The 7,702-nt window shown below is 43.1% G+C and overlaps 1 pseudogene; it reads left to right on the plus strand.

The window, feature by feature from the left end:
* Positions 1–207: 207 nt before the first annotated feature.
* Positions 208–6,687, plus strand: LOC126494489 (uncharacterized; annotated as a pseudogene).
* Positions 6,688–7,702: the final 1,015 nt, after the last annotated feature.

Raw genomic sequence — 7,702 nt, forward strand, 5'->3', positions numbered from 1 at the left:
GGGGGCAGGGGCAGGAGCAGCTCTCCACTTACAGGCCCCAGCTCACCTGTGCTCCTGCCAAGAGGGTCAGCTGCCCAGGTGAGACGCAGGGCGTACTCTTCCTAGTGCTGCTGCAGCTGAGGGCCAGGGCCACTTCTCCCACGCTCATGACCTCAGGGCCAGCTCTCTCACCCACCATAGGTGATGAGGAGTTGGGAAGGGGGCACAATGGCTCGCCATCACCCTCTCCATCGTATGGCAGATGGTAGGTCCAGATCTCTCATGCACATTCGTGGTGCAGGATCACCTGTGCCTCCATCAATGGGGTTAGCTCTACTATGCTGCCCTAGTTAGGATCAGGGCCCACCCTCCCAAGTGCTACAGCCATTGAGGGGCAGGATCAACTCTCCCAACACCAGGAATGACCCTGGGACCAGTTTTTCAGCCTGTAGTAGATGGCAAGGGGTGAGAGCTGAGGAGCAGGCAGGCGTATCTACCTCAACCATGCTACCAAGTGACAGACTGTAGGGCTAGGTCTCCCACTATTGCATAGTCAAGGCCTGCTGACCCACACTGTGGCCGGCAGGGACGGTTCTACTGTGCTTCCCTGGAGAAAGGGCCTGCTTGAGCCAACTAATTGTAGCCCTGCTCTCACTGTTTTTGGTGGTAACAGGAACTACGGACATCAACAAAGGCCACAGCTGCAGCAGGACCACTGACCTAGGCATGGCTGCTGGTGACAGCACCATGGCTCCAGGAGGCAGTTCAGGTCACTTAGCACAGCATGGACCCAGCGGGCAGGGTGGCCTTTGAATACCGGTATAGCCCCAGGTGTGGGCTCAGCAGAAATCCACTCTTGATCGTGGCTTCGGTAGGGCCAGAAGCCGTCCCACAGCAGACAGTGTAGATCAGGCATATGTTGCCTAGGTTCAGGTTTGGATCATGATGACCATAAAGATGCATAAGTATACGGAAGGCAGAAGTCCACAGACCCGGCAACTGCACAGCTGGACCAGATGATAACCCCCAAGCAATGAGTCCTTCTCCAAAGACATACTCCCAACACTCTTCAAGCTGTGCAGCACAATGTTCCACTCTACTCCACTCAGAGGCTGGCAACACACTGGTGTATATATTCGACATGGCTATTTGGATGGTTAATAATCCCCTTCTTTTCCTATTGAAACACTGGCGTGTAATAGCAGGAAGAAGTATATAGAGTATGTGCATATGATTATCACTATGTGTTCTGTCAACTCCAAGGCCTTAGTGGTGGCTACAATTCTGGCCTATTGAATGAATGTTCCTAAAGACAAAAGATTGTTCTCCATGTTTTCTTTCAAGGCTGAGCAGTGAAAGCTGTTTCAGAAGCACTTATCCTTGGTCCTAGATGCCCCGAACATACTCTTCCTGAACTGCATCTCCCTCTTCTCCCACACACTGTCCCTGAGTCAGCACTGGAGGTGGCTTTGCCTTGATATATACATAGTACAAAGATAATACCTATGCAGCTGCTAGATACGATCAAGCTAATGACAGTAGACTGAAGTATGCCAGTCCAAACCAGATGGTAGGAAAGGTGGCCTGCAGAACACCCCAGGGTTGCCAATGATATGATCATCACAGTAGATAAGATCGAGTTCAAGATAGACTTCTTCATATATACCAGAACCAGAAGAACAGGTGGCTGGGCAGAGTTGCACCACGGCCACTGTGAAGACTGGCTGTGAGGATCTTAGCTTTTCTGTTAGTAACTATCCATAAAATATGCTAGTAGATATCCATAAAAACTTGGGTGACATTTGGAATGATCCCATAATCCCCAAGGTGAACAAAGCAGTAGCTAAAACTGCACAGGGCCTTTCCCACTATTTAAAAGAAATTTATTTTAACAGATTACCGTGAGTAGATTTTGGGAAGCTGCTAGTCAGTGGTGTGCACCTTGGATGCCATCAGGTTCAGTAGGTGTCCTTCAGGCAAGCTTGTAGAGTTGTAGACTGCTCAGTCCTTCAGGTCCTCAGTTCTCTGCTGCTCTAATCCTCCAAATCGATGCAATCTCTACTTCTCAAATATTGCTCATATTGAGCAGTTAAAACCTGTCTTACGATTACTATTGCTGTGATGAAATACCATGACCAAAAAGCAAGTTAGGGAGGAAAGGGTTCATTTGGCTTATACTTCCATATCACTGTTGATTACTGAAGGAAGTTAGGACAGGAACACAAACAGGGCAGGAACCTGGAGATAGGAGCTGATGCAGAAGCCATAGAGGGGTGCTGCTTACTGACTTCCTCTTCATGGCTTGCTCAGTCTGTTTTCTTATAGAACCTAGGACCTTTAGCCCAAGGATAGCACCACCCACAATGGGCTGGGATCTCCCTCATTTACTTATTAAGAAAATGCCCTACAGCCTCACCTATACCCCCATCTTATGCAGGCATTTTCTCAATTGAGGTTCCTTCCTTTCAAATGACTATAGTTTGTATTCAGTTGACATAAGTAGTCAGTACAAAACTGTTTTGATATTTTATTTATTTCATGTTTATGAGTATTTGTTTGACTATTATCTCTGCACCACATCACCCATGAAGGTCAAAAGATATCCTCAGATTTCCTGGGACTGGAGTTACTGCCAGGTGTGAGCCACCAAGTGGATGCTGAGAATTGAACCCATGTCCCCTGGAAGAGTAGCTAGGACTCTTAACCACTTATCCATCTTCCAGCCTTTATTAAGTAGTTTAAATTAATTTTTATATAAAATGGAGCCATGGTTTTCCTCTTTGGATCTTATACCACAAACAATATACTGAAGTATGAAGAAATGAGCTATAAAAACATATATATCTTCTCTATTCACTCCTCTTGGCTCATTTTGTTCTGCTTCGTTTTACCTGTGTGCCTAGGGAAAGGAAGGTTCTTCAACTTTACCCATAGTAAGAAGTAAAACAGTATGCTTTTACAATCTTCTGAAAAATCAGGTGGCAGTCATTATACTGAATGGCTTTTTGTTAATATGATACAACAAAGAGTTACAGAGGAATTGGAACTCAATTAAAAGATCCATCCATCAGATTGCCTGCAGGCAAGTTATAGGTCATTTTCTTGATTAATGATTGAGAGGTCCTAGCACCTCTGTGGGCAGTGTCAATCCTGGGCTTTTGGTCCTGGCTGGTTTAAAAAAGCAGGTTGAGCAAGGCATGGGGAGCAGACCAGAAAGCAGTGTTTTTTTTTTTTTTTTTTTCATGGCTTCTGCTTCTTTCAGTGCCTGACTCCAGGTTCCTGCCTTGAATTCCCGACCTGACATTTTTGATGATGCACTGTGATTTGAAAGAATAAGTGAAATAAACCTTTTGCTTCTCAAGATGCTTTTGTCTATGACATTTTATCACAATAATAAAAACCTTAACTAAGACAGTCATGATTATAGTAAAACACAAAAAGAGAAAAGGTGAATATATATATATATCCGTGGAAACATAAGAATTTTTATAGTTGTTTACTTATTTTATAGTTCATAGTTGCTAGCACTTGGACTTAGACAAAGAGGCAAGTATTTTATATTTTTCATGTAGTTTTCATTAAATAATTTCACTTTCACAGGACACAAAAGGCCAGAGAAAGCCACTGCAATATGATTAGATGTGTGTAAATTCGGTTGGCTATCATAAGTGCCAGCTATCCCAGAGTGTGACTATGAGGTCTACAGGTGCTTCAGTGTCCATTGTATCTGAGAAGCTTCCTGAAGCTGAATATATAAATTAACCTTTGTGTGTTATTTCCCTGTCTATAAAATGGGGATACTGATTGTGTGGCTGTCATTAAAGGGTCAGTAATATCAGGTGTGATAATATCTCTGAAGTATTTAAATGGCGCTCCAACTAAGTCAAGCACCAGAGAGGAATGGAAAGGTCTGTGAGAGTCAGGGATTGGCAAGACTTTGTTCTGAGTTGCAATATTTGCCTAACAGAACTTTTTTTTTTTTTTGCTGAAGGTGCTTCCTGTCTTCCTGCAACTGCCTCTATTGTGACATTTCCTATAACTAGGAAGAACATTTATGATCCAATCATCACACAAATGTCCTCACCCACAATATACAAAGGTAAAATCTTAAATCTAGTTGCATGGAGTCGAAATTGGGTCTTTATGAATCATGCATCTATTCCATGGGTTTCAGGCATGGGTAGCACCAAATCCTACAAGGCTAGCTCACTTATTAGGCAGAGCAGCAAGCTCCATCCTGTCTCCAGTTGTGCTTTAAAGCACATTGCTACTCCAGGCCACTGTTTCAGGTCTGCCTTGGCAAGGGAAGCTCATGGGCAGGGGAGTTACCCAAGCCACTATCACCTGCACACCCATCTAGCTGATACAACTTCCCAAGTAGTACTGCTACTGTCTTCTTCCAGTCAGGAAACAAGTCCCAGAGACAACTGTGGAGCAGTGGGTATCTGTTAGGGAAGGTTTCCTGGCAAGGGGGGACAGTGCCCTCAAGCCTTCAGAATGGGCGCTGGTAATGACATTTTCCACATGCTTAGTGACTGAAAAAAATCCTCTATCTTTCTTTCTGCTAAATGACACAGCAGGTGTCCTGAGGGTCTGAGGTTTAAAATTTTTAACTGGCTTTTCTTCATTTATTTTATGTAGTGACCACAGTTTTCTCTTTCTCCTCTACTCCCATTCTCTCCCCCACCTCAGATGACTCCTATCTACCCCTCCCCATCCATTCCTTCTCAGTCTCCATTCAGAAAGGGGCAGGCCTCCCATGGGCTTGAATAAAGCCTGGCTTATCAAGTAGAGCCAGGACTGAACTCTTCCCCTTGCATCAGGGCTGAGCAAGGTAATTCAGCATGGGGGAACGGGTTTCCAAAAGGCAGCTAAGTGCCAGGGACAGGTTCTGATCTCACTGCTAGGAGTCTTTCAAATAGTCCAAGCCTCCCAGCTGTCCCACACATGCACAGGGCCTAAGCCAGTCCCATGCAGACTCCCTAATGCTACACCTAAAGATCTGAACTAAAAGAAAGTCCCAAAAGGTTGTCTGACAGTGCCAATATGGAGTGTAGGTTTTTGTCAAAGACATTTGTCAGGATCATTTTTTTTTTTTAGTTTCACTGACATAAAATCAATTACATAGCTCTGAAAATTTGAGTAAGAGATGGGTAATAATTAGTAATATCTGTGATTCCACCTCTTTTGCACAGAGATTGCGGATATGTGGTATTGAGAAAATAATTCAGGGTCTCACACATATTATCTATTATCTATCACTGTACTGCTGGAATAGCCCCCAAACGGCTTACCTATAGATTTTTGAAGGCCATTTACCCAGTGGCTTTATTTTTTTTTAAATATGTATAGCTTCCTTCAGAAATGTGCACATTTCAAAAATATGTACAAATAAGAATGACAGTGTAGCCACTCAGTGGATCTGAGAGGGGCTCCTTTAAAGGAGTGTACCTGCCATGTTCACATCTCTTTCACTACATATATAAACATATCTACATATGTCAAGTATGCAATCATTTTGACTTAAATAGGTTTACTATGTGTATTGTTTTTAAATTTTTATTCATTTTTTCTTAAGGTGATATAGAAAAGTTTAATTTGTAATAGTTATAAATGTTCTGCTACAATTCTTTTAGAAATGACAATTTGAGTACTGCTCTACTTATTGCTTTAAGTTATTAATAACATTGAAATATTACAAACAGAGGTGAAAAGGTATCATCTTGTATATTATATTGCAAACTCTTATGTCATTATTAATTCCAAGCATTGACATTCCTAGTCAACAAATATAAACATTTCAGCATTTGATGGATATTATGAAATTGTTGTCCAAAGTATCTTAAAAGTGGTTACTTCTGCCACACTTGGGTTTCCAGGCTTCTTATATTGTTACCTCCAGTGTGTCAAGCCATAATACATGGATAGAACACTTAAATACAACTTTGAGACAGCAGGGACAAGGTGTGAACACTTAGTGCTTTATACACCTGTTTTTTTCTCCTTCTCTGTGTTCCTGGCTTGACTCTACTTCTTCTCTTTCGTCTTCAGATTTGCTGTGGCAAAGGAGTGTATCTTCAAACTGAGCAGACTCATCTGTAGCCTGTCAGCTTTGGTGTTTGAAATCACCCTTGCGAGCAGTTGATGCTGGCACCTGTGGGACTTTGACAACAAGGCTGTGCCATTTGTATCCATTGGACTCTGGGAAGCTTATTACCTGCAAGAGTTTAACATCTCTGGGTCTGTGATAAGGAGGCTGGTGACAACCCTATCAATTCAACATGGACCATTTCACCTGAATTTCAGTATGCACAGACACTGATAGTGTGGGCCGTTTTGATGAAACCTGTAGTCCTTATTTTCAGTGCAGTGGCCATTAACTTCAGGGGCATGAAAGGCCCACATGTTAATATGCAGATATGTTTATACAGGTTCTCTTCTTTCATTTTGCGTGTTAGCTGCCTTCGCACATATGTTTCTGTGAGCTGGAACCATGTCGTAGACCTTTATGGCCAAACCATACTTGATTTTCCTCCCACCTTTCCTGTTAAGAAAGATGCTCTTATAAACACTACACCGCTGTGCTCCCAATAAGGGGCCACGTCACTCTTTGGTGTGAGTATATTCCTCTTTGAGATGAACTCTTTGACACCACAGAGTGAAGTGAAGGTCCCCTATGTTTTCAAACTGATCATTCAAAAGGCCTGAAGTGAGGACTCTGGCATTTGTAACATCTGCCAGAAAACCCCTTTGAGAAATTTCACATGTGCACACATTGCTAATGCAATTATCATGTCATTCTGAGTAAAACATCAACCTGGTTTCTGTGGGTATGAGTCAAGCTTGTATTTTCTCCTACTTGTCTTATGTGTTGTTTTCTTTAAAGGTGTTCATATATTAAAGTCTGCCAGCCACAAGCATGTATTCAGATACTGTCAGCGATCTGTGGCGGACAAAAGTACTGATGAAACAGCATAGACCGAAAGGACTGACGCTAAGGTGAGAGGTTTGCAGTTAAACTGAAAAATGACACACAGAAATGCCATCGCGTATGCAGGTTGAAGACCTTTAAGTCCTGGAGTGCTTTGCATGTAGAGCAGGACTTCTTGCCCTTGGCACTGCTTAACAGATTTTTGGGGGTTTCTTTTGGGTAGGAAGGCCAATCTTTGTATTGAGGATGCTGAGTGCCTTCTGTAGTATCTCCTCACTAGTAGTTAGCGGTCAGCTTCTCTCCCCCTACTTGCATAGGTCTCAAATGCCCAGGAAATCCCAGTGTGCTTTGATGTTAAGAATGGATCACTATGGGAAAGCACTGGGCTTTCTATGGGCATGATCCAGGTGGGCAGAAGCGCTGCAATGGATAGAGGATTAGGAAGAATGCATATATACCAGTAATACTGCTCTAGTTCCTCTGCGTCCCACATGGAAAGCAAGTGAAAATATCTTCTTACACAATGCAGTGTCTTTGGAGATATGGGATAGGGAGCTGGTAACTGGAATTCAGAAGGCTATATTTCCCAGGAGAGCATCCTATAAATCCTGGTGCCCTATCTTGGAGTAGCTGGAAAGCAGTGTATGGCTGTGAGTAGGCCAACCCCCGGGACAAGTGATGACACATAGTGTTCCCTTGAGTAGTTGTGTTCCCACTTTTGTCCTCTCCGTTTAGTTCCATCTTTCTGCATCATACAGAGAAGAAGACCCTGGGGGAGGAAGAAACAGAAGC

This window comes from Alexandromys fortis, unplaced genomic scaffold (assembly GCF_014885135.2).
Source record: "Alexandromys fortis isolate MF-2015 unplaced genomic scaffold, M_Fortis_MF-2015_v1.1 scaffold_385, whole genome shotgun sequence".
Classification (NCBI taxonomy): domain Eukaryota; kingdom Metazoa; phylum Chordata; class Mammalia; order Rodentia; family Cricetidae; genus Alexandromys; species Alexandromys fortis.